At 32.5% G+C, this 24,244-nt stretch overlaps 1 protein-coding gene across 1 annotated transcript in view; it reads right to left on the bottom strand.

The window, feature by feature from the left end:
* The window catches only part of LOC145678368 (zwei Ig domain protein zig-8-like), an 887,136-nt gene extending 865,198 nt beyond the window's left edge, over positions 1–21,938 (bottom strand). Inside the window, exon 1 of the mRNA XM_081748434.1 lies at positions 21,885–21,938. The gene's annotated coding sequence lies outside the window, so the exon portion shown is untranslated. The remainder of the gene's footprint in view (positions 1–21,884) is intronic.
* Between the last annotated feature and the right edge of the window lie 2,306 nt (positions 21,939–24,244).

The following is a 24,244-nucleotide window of genomic DNA, read 5'->3' as shown; positions in this document are numbered from 1 at the left end:
TAGATGAAGTTCAGACCTTAAGTGGTTTTTATCATATCGCTTTAACGGTATAACTTAGGGGCGGGGGAGGATAGGGGAGAAATCTACAAGAAAAATAAAACTTAATAACTCTTGAACCACCCGACCGATCTTGATCAAACTTTCAACATAGAGAACGTTCGGGCCTGAGATGTTTTCCTCATTTCGATTTTATGGTGCAACCTAAAGGAAGGGTAGTGGAGGGGGAGATATATGTGTAAAAAGAATGAAAATAAAAGTCATCGTCTTTGTGCCTTTATCACGCCTAAACCACCCAACCGATCTTAATCAAATTTTCAAAATGCATCACGTTCGGACTGGGGTGGTTTTTATCATATCACTTTGTTGGTAAAACATAGTGGAGGGGTAGGAGAGGGGAAAGGTATATAAAATAGATAAAACTTAATAACTCTTGAACCACCTGACCGATCTCAATCAAATTTTCGACTTAGATGAGATTCGGTCCTGCATTTATTTTTATATATTTACACTTTGACGGTAGAACGTAGGGGACAGAAGAAAGGGAGATTTATATATAAACACAAATGAAACTTAACTCTTGAACCACCTAACCTATCTCGAACAAATTTTCAACATAGATGACGTTTATCGTTTAAATTTGATGGTGCAACGTAGGGGAAGGGGAGGCGGAGATATATGTAAAAAAATATATCATAACTTGTCTTTGTAACTTCACTCTTGAACCACTTGACCGATCTCGATCAAATTTTCAACATAGATAAGATCCGGGCCTGGGATGGTATTTATCTATTCACTTTGACGATATAACTTAGGAAAGGGGGAGGTAAGGATTGAAAAATAAATAAACCTTAATAACTCTTGAACCAAACGATCAATCTCGAGCAACTTTTTAACGTAGATGAGGTTAAGGCCTAAGATGTTTTCTATGATTTCACTTTGACGGTAAAACTTAGGGGAGGGGAAAGAGGATGAATTATATAAAAATAAATATAACTTAATAACTCTTGAACCACAGGACCGATCTCGATCAAATTTTCAACCTGGATGAAGTTCGAAATGAGATGTTTTTGTTATATCACTTTGACGATATAACTTAGAAGAGGAGGAAAGACATTTACAAACGATCGAAAATGACCGATGATAATGTCGAATCTATAGTTTTTCAAGTCGCTGAGGTGAACAGCCGAACTTTCGATGCCTCTAAATACAAATTCAGCCCCGCAAATTGTGGGAGGGGGAGGGATATATAAAAATCATCGAAAATGACCAATAGCAAGGAGGTGGGTAATTTATGCTAGTATATATATATATATATATATATATATATATATATATATATATATACTGGGATCGATCCAAGTCTCGTAATCCCTAGATTAAACTTCCTGTGGGGAAGTCACTAGTAAGTTCGTGGTTTTCAACTTTTGGATTCTTTTCTATTAACCAATTCGTAAAACCATCACGCTGTACTTAAATTACCAATAGTAAAATACCTAAAGGACATTATTCATATCTAATGCATTTTCTTTCTCTTGGATAAATTAAATTATTTTATTAATTAAGAAGGCAATAAAAATTCTATTTCTTCCAATTTCTTTGTGTCTTTGGTACTCATCATGCATATTTAATGTTTAGAGTATATGAATGATATAAAGTAAAGATTGAAAAATGTTACTTTACGGACTTACTTAATTATTAAGCATTAAAACCAAGAAGAGGAAGTTTCAATTTTAAAATGAAATTATACTAATATAAGTTATATTTAATTTTAATCATATCTTAGTATCAGAGAAATTACATATGGGTTTATATGTGTGAGAAACGAAGGCTTGCTAAGAAGTATTTGAAAAAACAACATAAAACCACCAAAAAAGTACATGGATCAAACAACCTTCGACAGTATTCTCTTTGTTCTTCTAAATATTCAAACAACTTGAAATATGCTTACACTTGCCTTAAACTAGATCCACTCCTTACTAACTTCTACTATTTTCGCGTAAGTCGGTCACATTGAAAAAGCATCAAAGTGAAAATATAATCTTTGGTACTCTTCCATTTTAAAATTTGATATACAATTGAGGCTTGTGAATCATTGAAGTGTTTACAACTGATTATTGCACACGTGACTCCTAATTTGATTCTTTATATAGACTTGTTTCTGTTGGTCTACACATCTTGAAACGTGAAACTTGAAAATAAACGAGTTGAAAACCTGTTACGAAACTGTCCTCTGTAAAATACAAAAATATTCCATTTAATATTTTGACGGCTACTTTGTCAAGTATCTTGAAAGATACAAAATTTCTACATAAGAGTTATTTTAGTTGTCATCAAAACGAAGAGCAATTTTTATTTGAACGCAGAAACAGAGAGAAGGAAAGAAAGATTGAATGGTCAGGCAGGGTTTCTGTGTTGTTTTCTGAAGGATGTAAAAATAGACCGCTTGCCTAGGACGGTACATCAATCTTCGTCATGGAATAAGGTTTGCTTGGCTTTACAACATAAGAGAACAAGGCATGGTGAAGACATACACAAACATAGAATGACAGACCAAGCCATCCTAAGAAAACGAAGAAGCGAAATGGAAAAATAACATAAGAAATGCTGTCACTTTCAACTTAGTTCATTTCCTTCGTATACTAATGTTGACAAGACATATATATATATATATATATATATATATATATATATATATATATATATATATATATATATATATATATATATATATATATATATATATATGACAAGAGCAAAGTAATCATTTAGAAAAATCTAGAAAGACTATGTCATTACTTTTTGTAAGTTTTGTTTCTTCTGTTTTTGGAGAAGAAGAATACGTGTATGTCTGGCGTCACTAAGAACATGAAAAAAAATTGTATTAAGAACTTGCCAGTAAGGAAAGTTCTTTATTCATATTGTTATTTCACAAATACTAATTTACGATTTCAAATTAGTTTTCAAAATTACATCACTTTTGTTCATATTAAAATGTTTGTGAAAAAAAGTTATCAAATATTAACTCTACAAAGTATTTAAAATTATTATGATTAAATATGAGGTCACGTAGTTAAAACTTGTTCTAAATCGTTTAAATTTTGTGAAATTCAATGAATTTATTCAGAGTATTCGTGAGGTTGGAATAATTTTCAACGTTTATACAAATCGTTAGAAAATCTTTTGACTGCATTACGTTGCTTTGAATTATAAAAGAAATATAGAAAAAATCTTTTAGTTCGTAACTCAAAACATGTTTTTGCTCGAAATATTTTTATTGAATAGTCACGCTGACGATGCTTAATATTTATATATTTTATTATTTATTTAGTTCATCGTTTACGAAGGCTCAATATTGCCGTTGCAATCTAATTGAACAAAACTTTATAGATAATAACTCTTTGATATCAACCAAATAAATACTAATTTTCAGTTAATAAAAATCTTAAAATGAAGGTATAAATAAAAATTTATGACATAAGATATCTGCACATGGGCAACTCAAATCCTAAATTAACTTTTTGACATTTTAAATTAAGATGGTCTCTGAAGTCTTACAACCAAATAATGATGCTAACTACGTAACTATAAAACATTCTACCATAAAATGAGGTAATTTATGATATATAGTGTTTAAGAAACTATCATTTGCAATTACCTTATTTTGTATAGTTTCGTGAAAATAAGCTCATTTTAGGGATCAGTTTCATTTCCCCACGCTGATTTTTATTCACTTAATTCTTTCATATTTCATAAAGATGTATTTATTAACACTTAGAGACAAGCCAGAATCATGGAAAATGTTTGATCTAAACTTAATTAGGCTAATACTCACATATAATAAATATGTTTGTTTAAACGTGTCTGCAGTCGAATTCTCACATACTCAAGATAATTTATTTATGTATACCTTTATAGAATGTGATACAATCACTTTCGTTTTTAGATTTTTGGTATACCTATGTTTGTCACACCAAACATACAATTTTACAACTAGCTTGTTGAATTTATACTGTGAACACATACTAACAATAACACAAAATTACATTTATAATATTTGTCATTATGCATGCAATTTTGTGTTACTGTTAGTATGTATTCACAGTATAAATTCAACAAGCTAGTTGTAAAATTACCTTGGCTAGCTTTACAAATCTCTAATATCTCATGTAACATGATAAGACTGCCTAACGACTTTGTACAAATTATATTTGTTTTATTATTCGTTAATCACTCGACGATAGTTATAGGAATCTGCAAGTAAATTTAAAGTACTGATATAGAGGTAATAGGTTAATAAAAAACATCATCTGAATTTTCAATTTTTTGTCACCTATAAGCGAGTTTCTCTTCTACTTCTACAAGAGATTTAGTCGTAGTTACTCCTACAACTTCTCAATAAATAACCTTTTAACATTCAGTTTAAGAATTGCATTTCTTAACAAAATACAAAAGTAATGAAACTAATTATTCAAATAAAAATCATAAAAATAAATAATGTAACTTACTAGTAGTACCATACAAAGCAGGAACAAACAAATTCTATTGTAAGCTCCTATCCGGGAAGTATACATTCTTGCCGGATGGCTCATAAAAAGCCCTACTTCAAAACTAATTCTATACATCAAAGACTCCAAGAAAAATACTTTGGAAGTTCCTTGAAGCACTTTCTTAAAATAAGAGTTGACTTCATCCTTGTCCTCCTGACTGATTTCAAGTCCTACCGTATTTGTCCCATTCGCAAAATCTCAAGGGAAAAGCACGCTATACTTCCCAAAAGTCATGCAATTTTAGCAACATTATTGTTATTTATCTTCAATTATTTGAAGATTGGGGTAATTCAACTCCACTTCTAACTTCAACAAATAAAATTTATTTATTTAAGACAACATGCATTATGTAGCATGATACTTGGTAACCTTACAAGAAAACATCCTGTAACATTTTTAGCACTAACAAAAGGTAATATCACTCTCTTACTTTTGACAGGTTTCAAAAATAAGAAATATGTATGACTGTAAAGAAATAAAGGAAGTGTGAGCCATATGGAATAAAAATCAAATAATTTGTTCATGGGAGTAATAGTTAAATTGCATTTTTTTTCTCCATATCATTGGGGAAGACAATGATGAGCACCACATCCAATGAAATTGAGATATTAGGGTTGGGATCGGACACAGAATAGTACGTAGGAGGCACGGTGGTTCAGTGGTAGAATGCTTACCTCTGGTGCGTGGGTCCCTGGAACGATACCCTACCAAATAAACTTGTGGTAGACAACGTCGTGTCCATGAGTTTTCTCAAGTACTGCCATTTTCCTTCACATTCTCATTCCACCAAATCTTCCTCCATCATTCGCTTGCCTCTATCATCGTCTCTTTTAGCGGAAATGGCATAAACGTGGGACGTTGAACTGAAACATGTCGATTTTACAGAATAGTATGTAGGTAGTTTAATTTCGAAAATGTGCTGTAGATGGTGTGTGCCATTACGTCCCATTATATGAGAATGTTGAACTTTTTTGTTTTCCACTTAGTCGAAAGTTAGAAAACGCAACATACCATTGTCTTCCTCTGAGTCACTCATTAATAGAGAAAACGATTCAAATTGTTTCAAATTGTGTGTGTGTGTGTGTGTGTGTTTTAATCATTTTAGCCCCATTACGCTTTACTGACTTCGGCACTAATTAATACATTTCTGAACTTGACAGAAAGCACAGCAAGTTTCAAAATCAGGTAAGCTCTTACAAAAGTTTCAGAAGAATAAGACAGATAGACAGTCAAGTATAGAAATGGATGTTGAGTCAAATAGTAGAAGCTTGTTTACACTTGTTGAAAATTTTAAAAAATATATATATATGTACATATTTCTCGACTCCTCATACTGTTTAATATTTTGATTGTAGTTTGATTATACCTAGGTATATTCTATGTATATTTGCAGATAAAATATTGAAACTAAAAGCAGGGAATACGTGTTATTATTCAGTTCAAATGTTCTCGTACTCGCGAATTCTGTCGAGGAAATTGAAGCTTAAAATATATAAAACGATAATCATGCTTGTTGGTCTATATAGTTGCGAAACATGCTTGCTTACTCTCACGGAAGAACATAGATTGAAAGTATTTGAGAACAAGATCCTGAGACGAATATTAGGACCCAAGAGAAACGGGAATGGGGAATGGCGGAAACTTCATGAGGAACTACATAATTTATACAGTTTACCGAACTTTGTTAGGATCATCAAGTCAAGAAGGCTTAGATGGGTATGTCATGTAGCTAGGATGGAAAAAAAGTAGAAACGCTTTCAAAGTCTTGACTGGAAGACCAATTGGAAAACGACCATTAGGAAGACCTAGGTGCAGATGGGAGGACAATATTAAAATGGATCTCGCAGAGATTGGAATACAAAGTAGAAACTGGATGCAGTTAGCTAAGGATAGAAGTCAGTGGAGAGCTTTTGTGAACGCGGCACTGAACCGCCGGGTTCCATAAGCCATAAAGTTAGTTAGTTAGTTATTATTTTTAGTTACTGTGCCTAGAGAATTTGTATTTTGTCTCAATTCTTTACGAAAGTCTTTCAATGTTCTTGGGGACGAGTTAAGAAGAAACATGTTTACATTATAAGTCTAAAAAATAAAGAAAACGCGAGGTATAATAATCCAATATAAAGTTCTTCAGCTTTAACCGCAAAAGGAAAAATATACCTCACCTTAGCCACAATCCACATTCAACAGATCGATATTAGGAAACAAAAAAGAGAGAAAGAATAAAAGGAAATTAAAGAAAGAAAAAGATACTTCAAAAGTTTACTTAAATAAGCAGAAATCGTTTCATGATAGAAAAGTTTGCAATGAGTAGTTGTAGGAGTAAGAAAATACTGCACTGGGACTTTCGTGGAAAGAAGAAATGAGAAGCGGGTAATTTAAGTTTTCCGCTATCGTCTTACTATAAGAAAATATATAACAAAAGAATACAGACAAAGAAGAAGAGAAAATATCTACATTCCAAAGTGTCACTTAGTTAAACAGCGATCGATATATATCACACTTTTTTACTTTCTAATCCTAGTTTCCCGAGTGATGAATGTTCGAGCTCTCTCCTGTCCTCACATTCGAAAGCAGCTTAACGACTTTAGAAGTTTGTTTAGTTTCTTCTGCGTGATTTTCTGTTGTTTATTTGACTTTTTCTTCACACTGCCAGATGAAAATTGGAACTACTCTGTTGTTCAAGCAAACTTTTTTTTTTACTACAAATGATCGTGTTATATAAACTTTATGTCACACTCTCAAAATAATATTTCCGAAGTATCTTACAAATCAATGTGGCATTATCTAACATAATACATACAACAATAAATAAATTTTAATGTTACACATTATTGTGACCCTTTCTTGCCTTGTTGATGAAAGGAAAGATTATTATTCTCTAATAACACAAATGACTTACTTCTAAATGCAATTGTGCCACAAAAGGTTTGAGCTCAGTTTGAAAAACACAATTGTAGCAATTGAATTCCGAACAGGAAATATTTCGGTGTTTTTCGAATAAATTTAATTTTAAAGTAACAAGGTGAATTTCATATACGTACACTTTCTTTTAAATCATTGTCTTACAACAACAAAAGTTCGTTTAGTATTCGTATGCGATCTCAGTAATACGACTATCATGTTGTATCTATACCCAAGCATTGTTCTGCTGAATACGTAATTGAATGTTCGGTATGCTATGGCCTTGGCACTTTGAACGTTGTTGTAAGATTAGGTGAGTTTTCTTTTAGCCAGTTTTATATGTACTTCAGACACGAGATTCTGAAATGAAATATTTTAGCGTTCACTTTGGCAATCTTTAGGGTGATGGTTAGTATTAGTAAGTTAATTGGTTTATCGTGTAAATAAGTATGAATAATGTATAGCTATTTTGGTGAGGCAAAAAAAAAATACTTTTGGCTTTCCAAGAAGCGAATCAGACGATAATATCAAGCGAGGTATGAAGAAATTGCATAATGACACGTTCAATTACAATGCATTACCTAGAACCCACTCCTGTGATTTTTCTGCGGTGTTGAACCCTCCTTTTTATATAGGAACATATTTTTCTTTATATTAGCAAGTATAAGACTTAGGCAAAAACCTTCTATGAAAAGTTGAATATAAAAGAAATGCAATATGTTTACTAATACTGCATAATACACAACTCTCACTACAATATCGAAGTGAGGAAGCAATGAGCAACTCATTCAATTATATGAATCGCTTCCATCTCTGAGTACATTTGATTTCTCAATTATAACCAAATGTTTATATAGTAGCTGGAGCATTTCATGGCAGAACAATAGCTTGCACGCATTATTGAAAGTGAAACACAGAATCTACGGTGATGTTCACTTGAAATTATATATCCTACATACAAATGCGCTCTTACCATACTGACCATTATAGTGGGATGTTCATAAGAGACAATATTAGCTCCTATCAAATACCTTTAGGTGAAAACAAATATCTCAACTACACACAACCACGGGATCAAATTCAATATTTGGATTCTGTCTCAGATAAGGTAACAATCTGTTAATGGTTTCTTGTTACATATTCAAGAGAGCATACATAATCATGAAAATGATAATGTCGACAAGCCTTGTTGGTAAGTTTCCATATGTTAGTTGACTTATATTTTTTAAATCTAAAACTGGAAGTAATTTGATAGTTCTAACTACTTCTAACCACAAACAGAAATATATAAGGAACATGGGTTTCAAGGGTTTTAATACCATGGGGTTTAATATTAGTGGCAACATTCTAGTATTGCGAGTGTAAAATGAGAAGTTCCAATTTCTGTTTTATTAATTTTTGAAATTTTTCACTCACAGCTCTGCTGTTTGGTATTAAGTAGACACAACACCCTTTCCCAGGACATCAATAGAGTCAGCATCAGGTCTCGAAGTTCGTTGTATTCCATATTGGGAGATATATTAAACTTTGTTAAGCGTGCACAGTTTTTATAAAACTCCTATAAATTAAACTCCTTTGTTATGAGACACCAAACTGCGCAACAATCTCTAAATAATTCCCACCAGAATTATGAGTTGTTCAAAGAATTCTATATGTTGTTATTTTGAATGACATACACGAACATATATGAATCACTGATTAGAATGCATATTTTCTTCGAATAATAGAATCAAAAAAGTAACAAATGCACAAGAATAGCAACAATGAACTACAACTGTTTCTATAAGTACAATACACTTTTGGAATTAAGCAGCTAGAAACAAATGCTAACAAATACAATATGGAACATTTAAACTTAATGGTTTAAATATTCTACATTGTAAAACTTAATCGTCGTTTAAACTGAATGGAATGTATTAAGAAAAAGTATAATCAGAATTGTTAGAAAATATATCAAGATTCCTTTCCTGATAGTGAAGAGAAAACAAAGAGCTGTATGTATTCTCTTCTAGTCTCAACACTACATTGTTTGATTTGTGCCCTGCTTTACGGATTCAAATTTGTGTACTGCTTTGTTATGTAGCAGTCAATTCGTTTTTAAAAATCACTTCTTTTACTTTCCTCTCTGTCAGTGGATAAAAATGGATTTGATTCAAAAAATAAACCACAAAGAAGGAAATACGAAGGAATAATGAAGGGAAGGGAAATGAACAAATATCTAGAAAAATAATTTTCTTTCAGTGAGTTTGATGACTGAATGAAACTTCACAGGGGAGGCCTCAGAGACATTTTAAGAATATAAATGATTTTACAATGAATACAGCAATATTCTTTCTCTTCAAAGCATTTTATAAACTTATATATACGTATGTAAATAATATTTTTTAAAGTATTATTTGTAAGATAGTAATGATCAAAGCACATTCAAACTCAACAAAGAGAGAATTTCTGTATAAGAAACATGAATTTCTCTTCCATTTCTACAACAATAGAAGAAAGTTTTAAATTGAATACAGGATTCATAAAGGATTGTGAATTAAGAGATAGAATTTTTTTTTAGTCACAACGATGAAGAATACAACAGAGAAAGCAATTGCAAGAAAAAGAACAAACTAAACAGTTTGTATGCTACATTTATGTTATACATGTTGTAGCGTATGATAATAGCAGTATAATCTAAGTCATTAGTAAATAACTAGTGACCCTGTGCATTATTGAAGCGAATGATCCTATCTCTCACTTGTTCAACCTCAAATTATAGGAGTTCGTCTCTAACCTCCTAGACACAAACACAATATTGTATAAAAACCTCAGTGTGTTTAATGAATATTCAGGAAATTATGTAGTATAATATTGGGGGGAAGCTACTCGCTCATTATTGGCCCATTACAACCACAATCACTTGAGAGTATTGGAAACTGTCAGAGAAGATTAGACCATATTCGGCACAGTTATACTTTTTCCGAAAGTTATCATAGAATTTTAACATTGTTAGAGTCATCAAGCGGGCGGATCCTGGAGCCAGAATGAAAGAAAGTAGGAACGCTTTCAAAATTTTAACTGAAATTGCAATCGGAAAGTCACCATTAGGAAGAACTAGAGGCAGATGGGAGGATAATATTAAGATGGATCTCGCAGAAATACGAATACAAAGTGGATACTGGATCCAGTTGGCTATGGACTTAAGTCAATGGAGAGTTTTTGTGAAAGTGGCATCGAACCTCCGGGTTCCCAAGACCAAAGAATTAGTTAGTTATCATAGATTTTTTTATTTAAACCTTCAGGAGGAAGATTAGTAATTTCTAATATTTCATTGACTTCAACAGTTGCATAAAGGATTATGTAAAACCTCAAGAAATAGATACATCATAGGGTCAATCCATGTTAAGTGATCGAGAAAAAAGGAAAATTGCCCCTCGTTCTTTTAAAAAAATCTATTTTTCTTAAGAAGAGTGTTGAGTCGATATAAAGGTATTTCAAAACCACGATTAATTAATTTTTGCATCATCGCATTGCGACGCAGCGGCTGCTGCCATTTTGCCTTTTATCGATTTTAAGCGTTTACGTTGGTTTGAATATATCAGCATGTATTTGTCCTACCAAATTGAAAATTGCTGGACTGTCTAAAAGGTCTTAAAAGGGGTGAAATCAGGACCTATAAGAGCAACAATTTTGTACATTAAAGACATGTTTGGGAAGAGGAAGCAACTAACGTAGAGAAAGCAACTGATGCATTTGTGTGTGCTTGTAGTCTCAGGTCATAAGTTTATACTGAAAAATTTGCAGACCTATAGCTGCTTCTAAAGATCTGAGAAAAAGTTGGAGAATTATGCCAATTTGACATATTTCACTGTCCAATATCTCCAATGTGCCTGGATAAAAAATCAAAAATTTTGGGCATAATTATTCCTTTAGTATACCATAACGCACAACGAAGCGCGTATTGTGTTTTTGTGCAGAAAGGCCTCAAAGCATTAATGAATGAAGTCATACTCTAGGAGGTGTTTTGTTCAAACATTCAACTGGAAATTCGTTGTTGAGACGTAAAATAAAGTAGGATGAATGGTTAGTCCCGTCAAGGTTCTCAAGCTCGTTTCTTTCCTCTAGTTGTGATTCACTGTCTTATCATACCCACAGGAGCACTAGCGAAGAATGCCGCTATCAGCAGAAGGCAAGAAAATTCAAAATATACACTTGACAAGAAATCCTTAAGTACTCATTCCTCTTGTTGCTGTTATATCAATGACATTCAGTCATGTTTATTCTTGTTTCAATTGTCAACTCATGCAGTAGACTGTCGTCCTTTCGTCTGACCTACATTCCTCAGCCAGTGAACACTCACTCGCTGTAAACGCTGACCAAGAACACTGCTCCTTATATGGTGGACCATGTAGAGTTGAGATATACGTCCCCACAAATTGAATTTTTCGTGGCTCATTCACTCTTTAACTCACTCACTGATTGACATATGTGTTTGGTATGTTTCCTTACTAGGTAAAAGTACGCACGTTGATAGGGGTAACATGGGCATCTCCAGAAAATTCAATCATTTTGGTAACGAAAGCTAAAGGGTCACATAGCGCCATTAACATCCCAGACTACCCCTTGTATAGACCAAAATGATTATTTTCAACAAGATATGATTTTCTAACTGATGATCAAGATGATAATTTTCAAGAACATGATAAGTATAACTAATATTGTCGACAGTGGCAATGACCAGACAAATACTACCTAACCCGTATTAAGGGCGGAGCGATCACTTCATGATCCCTTAATAACTGAGCCCGGAGATTTTCAAGAATTACTGAAAACATATTTTCAAGCTGCAAGAAAACCCACGAACGCGGTGTTTGTCCATCACAAAGCACACATGACATGAGCCAAGATTGATTCAGAGACCCCACGCACGAGAGAAGTGATTGATATACGAACGAATCTCCATGGTCTTCCTGCTTGCTCGTAAGGGTATGTTTTACAAAACTACTGAACTTTACGAGCAGAACATGCAATGTTGAGATATAAACCCACCGAAACTGCATTTTCATGTAAACTGTGGACAAGATCGAAATGGTCATTTTATAAAATCAATGCTGATCAATGCAAAATTGAACAACTGCAGAACATATTTACGTTATCTTTTCTGATACATATTACTGACAAGAAGTATGTTCGTGACTAACAACAAATACGAAATTTTGCATGTTGACAGGGAGTAATACTTGAATATTCAAAATTCACACATTTCGGATACTGTTTGCTAAGAAAGGAAACAACGCCATCTCCCAGGGTGTCCATTTAATAGAACCGAAGTAAAGAAAATGTGGAACTAATTCCAGCAAAAATTATTTTTGTATTAAAGAGAAACTAATACTCTTCCAATCAATATATTTAAATACATATAAATACAGTTAAATGAAATATTCTTCGGCTGTCATCTTGAATAAATGGCACCAAAATTTAAAGAAAATACAAACTGTCATGTAGGGTGTCATATTACATAGAATTTAATTTTTCATTCGAGCAAGGGCTCCCATGTTGTCGTTTCCAAAGGGGGGCAAGTATAAGCGACGTTTCAAAAATAGTTTCAAAGTTTGCTGTAACTAATATAAAAATACTATTGTATTTTCGATATTCTGTAGTACAATTTCCTCTAGGGGGAGCGAGCGCCCCACCTTGTCCCCCTGATGGTTGCCCTTGCATTCGAGTGTGGTGTCTTATCCTTATTTTTTCTTTTCTTTCTTTTCCTTTGAATTTTATCTTTTCTTAAGCTATTTACTGCAAAGAATACTGAAGTAGCCTACTGGAGTGCAATTGCGAGTCAAATTAAGTATAGAAAATTTCTGAAATTAAAGTCCAAGACACTCTGGGTCGAAAAGAAGTCAAGTTCCGAACAAATATCAAAAAAGTAAAATTATCAATGCAACCAAAATCATTAGCAAAGGTAAGTTATGATATCGATTCTGGCTAACTGGTTACAACGTATTATAACTTACCTTGCCTGACGGATTTTGCTGTTTTGATAACTTAACCAGTTGGCCAAATTCTACAAATACTTTATCAATGAAGAATCCCCATTCAAGAATTTGGTACGATCAAAATTATAATTTATCTTGGCTGAAGATTTTGACAATACTGATAATTTTACTTTTCTGTATTTGTTCAGAACTTGGCTTCTTTTTGACACGGAGTTTCTTAGATTGGGTTCAAACATGTTGCAGTCATATCTTTTATTTTTCTAAAGAAACTTTTGAATTTAATTTCTGATTGCATACATATTTAATAGTCAAATGGAGGTACTTGCCTTTAAAATAAACTATTAACGAATGAAATATAAACCATTCTTTTTGTTTAAATTACACTGAGAAAAAAATTATGCGACGTACGGACTACAGGTTACATATGCAAATTCTGTAGTTTTTTTGACTTAATGTACACCAAACGTATAACTGAAAAAGTATATTTTATACGTACTTTTCGTATAAATGGTCCGAATAAACGTACTTTCCGTACGAACGTAAGAACTGTATATAGATGGCCATGGTCTCACGTACAAATAGACGTATGTAACATATAGCTGCCGTATGTAATATACGAAAGACTGTTAAATGTCAGACATCCTGCAGTTACATGATGTAACATCTACGGGCAGTGAGTATGTAACATATGGATAACGTATGCTCCGTGCTGATTTCTGTAGTAAACATACGGGAAAAAATGAAATCTTTCAGTTTTACGTCCCACGATTATGCCGGTTAGGCTAAAGGAGACGGTGATGATGAGAGATGAGTGAAATGGTGGAACGAAGAAAGCGGGAGGAAACGGGAGAACCCCGAGAAAACCCACGAACACGGTGTTTGTCCACCACAAAGCACACGGCGCGAGCTGGGATCAAACCAGGGACCCCGAGCACCGGAGGGGAACCCTCTACCACTGAGCCACCGCGCCCCCTAGTAAACATAAGGATTCCGTATATTTGTACAATATACCGTTGTCCGGATAACGGATTTTTATCATTGTAATCCTAATTTCATCATTTTGTTTTCACTAATTTGAAACTTCACAAAGTGTGTAACAGTAAAAATTGTTTATATAGAGAAAGAGAAACATGTTTCTGGATTCTTTGGAAAAATAGGGAGCTCATGTGGTTCGGAATCCACGTTAATCAGTAGGTCCACGTCTCATATAGCCTCGCTGCTGAAAAGGGACGTTAAACTCAAAATCAAATCTACTCAACTCTTTGGAAAAATATTAAGAAGGGAAAATATTAAGAAGAATTCTTACATAAATATAAGTATGTTAATTTTGGGTTATACTAACTGGAAATGATTTCCTCCGTTTAACGTCACATGGTTATGCTCTGAAACAAAGGAAGACGGTGATGATGATAATGAACTAAGCGAGAAAGTGACCAAAGTGGGCAGAAGCTGGAAAACTCCGAGAAAACCCACGCACGTAGTGTTTGTCCATCGCAAAGCCAACTTGGTGCATGCTTGGATCTGGCCTTGAATCCACGCACCAGAGGTGAGCGCTCTGGTACTGAGTCACCGCGGCCTCCTAACTTAATTTGTGGAGAATATATACACTAACATCTTAAATGCATTATGATGGGAATAAATGCATAGATTGAGAGGATGGCAGTTATTTAATATATAATAATACAAAATACATATTCGAATTTCAAGTAACCTTTATTTTCACTGCAAGTAGCTTTATATTAACTAGAGAAATAACTTCCCTGAAGGACTAAGGATTCTATATGATTTTTAGTATTTGAATGAGCTCCTATAACGTTTTTCTATATTTTAGATTGAAGTTTAACGATTACCTGTTAATAGAGGATAATATTTACCAAATAACATTACGATAATATGTGAGTAACATGTTAATATTACGTACTTCACACAATGACAATTGCATTAAGAATTGACAAGAACAACAAGGTCGAAGATGGTTAACCTAATTGCGATTAAACACGGTGTTACAATATACCTTATTCATCGATGCATGTACCCTCTGATGTGATTCTAACGTTCGTAATACGGATACATTATGCAGCTAATTTTGCTCCCATAATTACAAATATTGTTGTCCCTCATTAGTGTTATTAGTTAATTCTCGCAGAAGGTGGTGCATGGTGATATAATAGAAATAAGCAAACCGTAATAGGACAGCAGTAAGAAAAACGTACTTTCATGATAGGTGTTGTTAACTGTAATTTGCTTCTAATTGTTCTGTTAATTATGGAAAATTGTTTTATAATTACTTTTTAAGCACATTGAATGAATTTATCATAGAAAGCTAGAGTTTAACAGAAAGAAATAACAAGATTGATAACCTTACATGGATTTCTGATAACGTTTATAATAATGGAATATATTATATTTAGTTCAAACCTACTAAAATTGATAATGTGTTAGACAAATTTAATTTTTTTCTTATTTACGTCATTCAAGAGGTACATATATTACGAGTCATGAAGACTGTGCACTAAGTTTCTCAAGATCTGATGTACTCTAGTTTAACCAACTGCAGAATGTTTATAGCAATAAGATATACGTGTTTCTTCCCTATTCTTCTTGCTTAGCTGTAGTTGTCACAAGATCGAAATTAACAAATTAATAAAACTCTATATTGTAGTTATTTCTGAGTTAACTACGAATGCAAATGAATAAAATCACATAATCATTAATGAGATGTTGATTCATTCAAAAAATGAACTTTAAATACATTTCGAGAAGATCTCAACTATTTTCATAATGGTCACTCCTAAATCACGCTTTTTCAACTTATTATTTCAAATCATGACACCCCCTCACTTTTATCGTATCTTTTTGTCAGCAATCCTCATAACTAAATTGCGGTTTTTAATTAACTTTTCGATAATTATCGCTTATCGCATATAGTTTTACATGCGTGTAAGAATAGAAATATCGGATTGGCAAAAAGTATGGAAAAATGAATTTCTATCAAAATAAGAAACGCAAAATAATCTTTAAATTATACTTTCCTCTACTAGATTCTAATAGCATTTGCCTTCTTGAGTTTTTCTCAAGACCACATGTATTTCTCTTTCGAATCCTAAGACGGCGTTGGCACCCAGATTGAAAAAAAAACACGTTCTAAATGGATATGAAATTAATTTTGTAAAGCAATTAAAGTTAAGTAATTAAGATCACTTATTTCTTGTATTCATTACGTACTGCGGTGATATATTACTGTTATAACCTGTACCTACACACTTCTCACTGAGTAAGCCTGTTTTCAAATTTTGCTTCTAACCACATTTAATGTGCACAGCAACTTAGAAGTGTTATATAGTGAAATAATAAATCCAAGCTAATTCATAAATGTACAGTTTCTTAATAATAATAATAAAAACATTACAGTTAAACCATATGACTTGCAATGTGTAGTACAAAAGATACCTGCATATATTACAGTACAGTGAAACCAGGTTAATACTCAAAGTTTAGCCCCTCATGTTGGACTGTCTGCAGCCATCTTCTTGCCAGTTTCTCGAATCCACATCAAGTCCACATTTTGTCCATAGAAGCAAAGAAAACAATCACTCTGTTTCTACATCCTGCTAGCTGGTAAAGCACCCGATTTCAGGATGTGCGCAATAGACAGAAACAAATAGTAATCCGAAGAAGCATATCTCACCAAAGCACGATATGTTTGGCTTACTGCAGCATATATTCGCTCCAACAGTTCGGAATAAAATTTGGCGTTAATGATGTGACCGTTAGGACCGAACTAGGAATGAATTACCACCTTGTAGTTCTAGCACACACAGAGTGTGACTTTATGATTAAAATTCCCGGTTGGACAACCGGTTTTGCAAGTCCATTGCTGTTTTGGCAGAAAAAAACGCCCACCTTTTTTTGTATGTGACAATCTCTTTCAGAAAACTCACATCACGAAGATTTGGCAGCAGTTGTCGGCACAAACCCACTCTCCTCTGGGCCTGAACTGGAGTGAACTCATTTGGGAGCTCCAGATGGTTTTCACGAGTTCGTAAATATGCCGTACTAAAGTGGGTTAGGACATGGCGAGTTGGACTGACAATCGTCATGTCCTAGTGGATGGATTTTGCTCAATGGTGTATCTCTTTCCCTGCGGTCGCCGGGACTTGCTTGATCTTCGTACAAAGTGCATGAAATTTTTGGAACGAGTGAGTTTCTGTGCTTTGGTTCATAGCAACTTCCCCTTTAGCATAACAAACGTTTTGGTTTACTAATGCAGCGCTATGTCCAAGTTCGAACTCACACAATAACAGTTCACATATCAGTCGCTATTCATCACTCATCGTCACTTCCACTAAAAAGTAACTGAAGATACTAACAGAGTGGTGCCATTCGTGTTAACTACTCCACTTCCGAAATTACATGTTGGGCCAGTTTTACCTTGTAGTTATGGTTAATCACGGTTAACACACTCACCTGCTGTTGAGTTGTGGAAACATTGTGATCTATAATCTACCTATGTGTCGTAACGGGCTTGTGAACAAAACTACAAAGTGTTTTTTATCACAAAGATATAGATATATCGTTAATAACAGAAAAAGTAATACACTGAAAAATAAAGATCACTAATAGGCATAAAATAATGAAGTGAATTAAACGAAATATATTTCTGTCATACTGTGAATATAATCACTCTCTCTAGCTTCAAACTGATCGAAAACGAAATATATAATAAAAGTAATCTCAACACTATATCTAGCAGAAATTGTTAGAGTTTACATTTAAGATAATTAATTAAAATCTCATATCATTACACTATCTTCTTTCTAGTAAGAGATGCCTAATCGTAATTTTGTTGCATTGCCGAAACACCAGAAATCAAACCTGAAAACTCTTCGATTTCCTACTACCGATAGACCACTGACACGTTACGGTCTACAGGTGTTTTATAACTATAGATTGACCATCCCTCTTTCTGGAGTCTCATTATACGACACAGTCAACGTTAATTAATTGCAGAATATAAATTTGTTGGTGTCCTTCTGCTACTATATATATATATATATATATATATATATATATATATATATATATATATATATATATATATATATATATATATATATATATATATATATACTGTAATTCAAACAGACACACACACGAAAGATTCACACATTCAACTGCAATCATTGTAATGTACGACAGTATTGAAATTAATACCAGCCAGCCCTTTACAGATGCTAAACTCAGCTTGCAATCTACAGACATGGCCATCGTATTACAACCTTGAAACAAATATTGCAATGTTGTTTACCACACATGTTCTGTGGTGCAAATTTCAATTCAATTGTATGCTGATCTACACTCGTTTTCATTGGTCTGTTTTATTATGTAGAACTGTAGCACTCAATATTTTTATTTCTTTACTGTGGTGGGCATAAAACTACAGTTGGAGAAAAATAAGAACTAATAAATGAATGTCAGTTCTAATTTAACGTCCCACGTTTACATACCGAGGCAAAAAGATATGGCAATGATGATAAAGAATGAAATAGCAAGCTGAGATCAAACCAAGGACTTCACATACGACAAACATTTGTTTTACTAAATGTTCGTACTGTGTAAAGAAAATTGCAACCACATTATTTATATTTATTTCATTGTTTATATTTTTGATTCATATATGTCGGGCATAAAAGTGAAGAAAAAGAAAAAAAGAAGCAGAAATAATTTATAATATTACACTAATTAATGTTGATTTCGTGAATTTATTTTTCAAGCTTGGAATTTTTTTACACATAGTAACAATTTGCTTTTGTTTATGGTTGCTGAGCAACAAGATCAAGAAGGGCTGTTTATTGAATGTAGTGTAAATATTGAATGTTAGAAAAGAGTAAGTGTAGAAAATTATGAGAGTATAAATAAGCTTTTTAAAATCTAATATACAAAAATGTACTCACTCTGGCGTATGTTTTCTTTGCATTTATTGTTTAAGTAATTTCAAAAACGATAGAAAGGACAAAATAACGAACTGGGTGAACTGTTAAGGTTATAAAATGAATGTTAATAAAATTTAAATTTTCTTAGTCATATTACAATCTGATTAGCAGTTATATAAGCACATTTGTTCCTAATAATATAACTTAGCATTTACTATTCACGCCTTTTGAATAAATGTTAAATTTACAATATTACTATATTTTACTATTACTATATTTTCAGTGAACTTTAATATAAGAAAAACGTAACATTTATTCAAAACTAAATTCATTTAATTCACTCTGTTTGATTGCGAAATGAATATTTTACGATATTCAACGAACAACATTATAATCGATAAAATGAAGAATGTCATATGAGCTTCCGCCTTCAGGTACGAATTTATATATCTATAACAGATAAATATAGACGGCGTAATCTGTATTGAAATGAAGAGTTATTTGATTCTGACTATCTGATTTTACCCGTCGTTTCGTTCTAATGATGACATTGGTGTTATCATTTCCAAAATAGATTCTATTCGCTGTTATATTGGTAGTACGGGTGTTTTGTAAGCAAAACTTAGAAGAAAATTTAGAATAGAAACAAAAATAGCAAAATGTAAATGGTCATGCATATGACTGCTAATATGTTATCAGAAACCTTGTTTCTAATTTGTCATCTAGATTGGTACGAGTATATAAAATGTATGTCTGTCTGTGCGTGTCGTGAGGTTTTTTGCGTAGACAGGAGTCATCTTGGAGCAACGACATTCTGTAGAAAGATTAATTTTCACTATGTCTAACTGCATTCTAAGTCGTTTTATTTTCGATTTTTGACTCGAGGGAGAATTGAGAAGTCAAAATATATAAGTACGTATAAATTATGGTACAAGAAAAATGTCATTAATTTTAATCGTATTTATGGTCCTTTATGTGCATTGGAACATAGTGCCTGTGAGGTAGGCAATCCAATCGTATCTTTCTATGTGGTCTAGGTTGCATACCTTGCAGACATATAAATTCTGTTGCAATTATCTTATCCTTACCTTCCCAGGAACGGTCATGTCAACTGGCACGAAAGTCGACGGACACAGTGCCGAAGCATTGTTAATCGTTGTATATATATTTTGTGTGTTCCATTACTTTGGAGTTTGCATAAAAATTATTTTCCTCTTTCAAAGAACAGTTACTTCAGCTAATAGTTGATGAAAATAGCGTGGCTCGGGAAAATTAATCATTTAACCAAGTTCTTTAATTGTTTCGTCGAATAGTCATAGGTGCATATCACGTGTTTCTTAAAACATCGTTCTAAATTTCGTAAAAAAATCGCACTGACATAAAATGCATGAATACAAAACCATCACAAGTAAGTAGTATTTATCTATATCTTATTTATAGAGTTGTGACACTTAAACACAGTCTTACCATGGTATAACCTCTTAGAAAGGAAGAGAAAATTGTAGATCCTTTTCCCATTATTATACAACTATTGGAGAGCTGTTTGAGTTAAGGGAAAGAATCCTTCTCAAGAAAGTAAGAAATAACTACGATGCAAGTGTATTGATATCCTGAGATACGCTGATTATGCTTTATCTAAACTAAACCCTTCTATTTGTCATTTGAACTTCATTCAAAGACGTTTCCGTTAGTTGGTTACCTAGTTTGTACTTGTTCGTTAGTTTATTGAATTCAGCATTCCTCTTTTATTACCTATGTGAGACGTGGACCTATAGTTAAATCTGATATCCAAAACAGCGTATTTTTTCTCACCCGAACTTGAACCCGAGACCCTAAGTACTAAAACCACCAACAATCGCTACTAACCCAGCAGTAAGAGCTACTTAGTTTGTAGCTTGGAGTTTAGCTTCCATTTTTACTACTCAGGCTTATGAGATAAGGTCTATAGATCCAAACTAAATGATCTTCCACTAAGAAGCTAAGTCTGTTCAAGTAGCCACGACAGTACTCTTCCCTTAAATATGATGCAGTAATAATAAACACTTAACCTATTCGCAAGAATGCAATTACCATTTCCTTCACTATTCTCATCATCAAATATCAGCAAGTATCTGTCGAAGTTTAATTATGTTAGTTATATTTTCCAGTTTTAACTTCCGATGCACCAATATATCATATCTCTGCTGTTCTTGCATCTCTGTAACCTATCATGCATTAACATTATTTAGAATTAACAGACTGATACCAATATTTAACTGCCATATATTTGCCAAATAATGAATGAAGGTACAGTTATCGTTGACCATACGATACACATATAACATATTTTTTTAAAAAATAAGCATTAAGACTCAACCGTAAGTAACGTGAAAGGGAATTCAATTTCAGCTTAAGGTCATCTATACGTATACACAAATTATTGTTTCTCTGTTAACATGGTGAGTTTTGAAAGTGTTTCTTAAACTAACAATAACACAATATTCGTAGTAGTAATTGATAGAATATTAAGAAGTTGGAAAGCTCACCACTGTCGATATGTTTCTTAATCAAGGACTTAATTTCGTTGGACACACACACCTGTAAAACAGAACAAAAAAGTAAGTTTTATTACATTCATATAAGAGCATTTTCATAATTGAAACTGCATTGTAAACTTTTAAAAGCAAAATTACAACATACTACTGCATACATTCTGACAATCTATTGCTATTAAATTACAGCGTACCGAAATTGCGTTAATGTACACATGCATCAGATTTAACACAAATGTAATAATAACAAATAATTATTAATATTAGACACTCTTCGGGGAATATCAAACATTTTCATTTAGAATATATATATATATATATATATATATATATATATATATATAGATAGATAGATAGATAGATAGATAGATATAGATATATAGATATAGATATAGATATATTTCTAGCATTATGCATCACTATATTTAAACATTTAAACAAGAACGAAATTTTCAGTGTTCCTCATTGATTTGTGTTAATTTTGTTTTACAATTTTCTACTGTATACTTAAATGCATATTTATATAGAACACGAGAGACATAACTGGTAAATTAAGATTGTTCTTCACCTTATTATTCTACATTTATTGTTCTCTGAGTAATTTAAGTCAGATCAACTCAAGGATATAAATAACTATTGCATAAATATTTGTGTTTTTCACTGCAAATTTAAAACTAAACACTATATAGAAACATATCTATTGTTTAGAAATAATGAACATCTTGAGTCAAGTCCAAGATTCATGGTCTGACCTACATACAGTAAAAATAAGATGATTTGTACACCCAAAACTTTAGTGCCAGTGAAATTTAGGAAAAATAGAGAATAAAAATCATGCAATGATTACCTGTATTAATTGAATGGTAATCTTATTAGAGCAGAAGTGGCTATTCACACTACCAATTCAGCACATCTCTATAGGATACCCAGAATAGTCAGATTCCAGGAACATTTAAGATATTAAGGCTACATAATATTCAGGCCTTAGGGGATAACTCTTTCTAATAACTTTACAACATAATCGTTGAGCCCTAGTTCAAATAAGTGAGTTGCACACGTATTAAATTAGCACAAAAACTGCAAATGTCGCTTATTCGAATGTATTTATTGTATAGTTATATCTAGGCTGTTTACAGCCATCATACCACAATGTATACTTGTTGCTATCCTTAAAGAATCAACATTCTAAGATACAAAACATTTTTATAATACTTATATTTTTTAAAATATATATAACTTCTTCTTCTAACCTATATAAAATAATTAAATAGTTGACTAGTTTATAACACCTTTGATTAAAATATCTAAATAGTGCAGGTAAAGAATAATACATGCATTCCGAATAATACATGCTGTCGTTCTATCTTTAATGGCTCCCGACAGGACTTCTTGAAGTGATTTAGCACTTTCTAGAAAGAATTCTGGACCGTATGACAACTTTACAAAGATAAGTATACATTAATTATTGGATAGCCCTCGTATATATAAAATCCACAATACATATAAATACATATCTTTATATTCCTTTTTATTTATTCTTTAAATCAATTATATTCTTTTATAATTAATTATACTTCAAATTCCTTATAGCGCCGTAGAGGGGGGTCTATTCCAAAAATTATGAACAATTAAAAGTTTGTTTTTGGCCCAAGCATACATTCTTTTGTTTTAAAGTAACATGGTCGAGGCTCTTTGAATATTTAAACTCATTATAAATAGGGATGTTACAGAATATGTTTCCTGCATTTGATAATTAGGTGTCACATATATTCATTACATAGGTAAAATACAACATAGACAATATAGAATTCAGAAGAAGAAAAATAAGATGAAATTATGATAGGAAGAATCAACAAAATTGATGTTAATTAAATTATAAGATAACGTGGTTTAATATTGGATCACAACTGATTAAAATGAAATATCAGTTAACATACAAATATTAAATTAACATATAAGGATAACATAAACATTAACAAAATCCTAAGTACAATCTAGAATATCAAATTGATAGCTTCTACCATAACAGGTCGAGCGCCAAGAATAAATGAGTTGCACACGTATTTCATTAATTTTTAACATAATCCACGCTGTGGAAAAGGTTTTTAGGAAAACAAAATCATTTTCAGTGGAATCTATATCTAATTCTATATCATCATCGAATCTCCAAAATCAATTGACGATCGGTAGGTATTGCATTAGTATGCACAACTTTTAATTTAGTTTCATCCTCAATAGATTGCTTAGATACACTTAACGCTGGTGTGGTTTCAAACCAAGCCACATCAGCAAAATCTAGTTTAAATTAAAAGGATTAGTAGACTCCAATAAAGTATATTGTATTCCGCACTCTT

The sequence above is a fragment of the Thermobia domestica genome, chromosome 2 (genome assembly GCF_964235325.1).
Source record: "Thermobia domestica chromosome 2, izTheDome1.hap1.1, whole genome shotgun sequence".
Taxonomy (NCBI): domain Eukaryota; kingdom Metazoa; phylum Arthropoda; class Insecta; order Zygentoma; family Lepismatidae; genus Thermobia; species Thermobia domestica.
The sequence above is the reverse complement of the archived record's forward strand: the minus strand, read 5'-3'. Positions and strand labels throughout refer to the sequence as shown.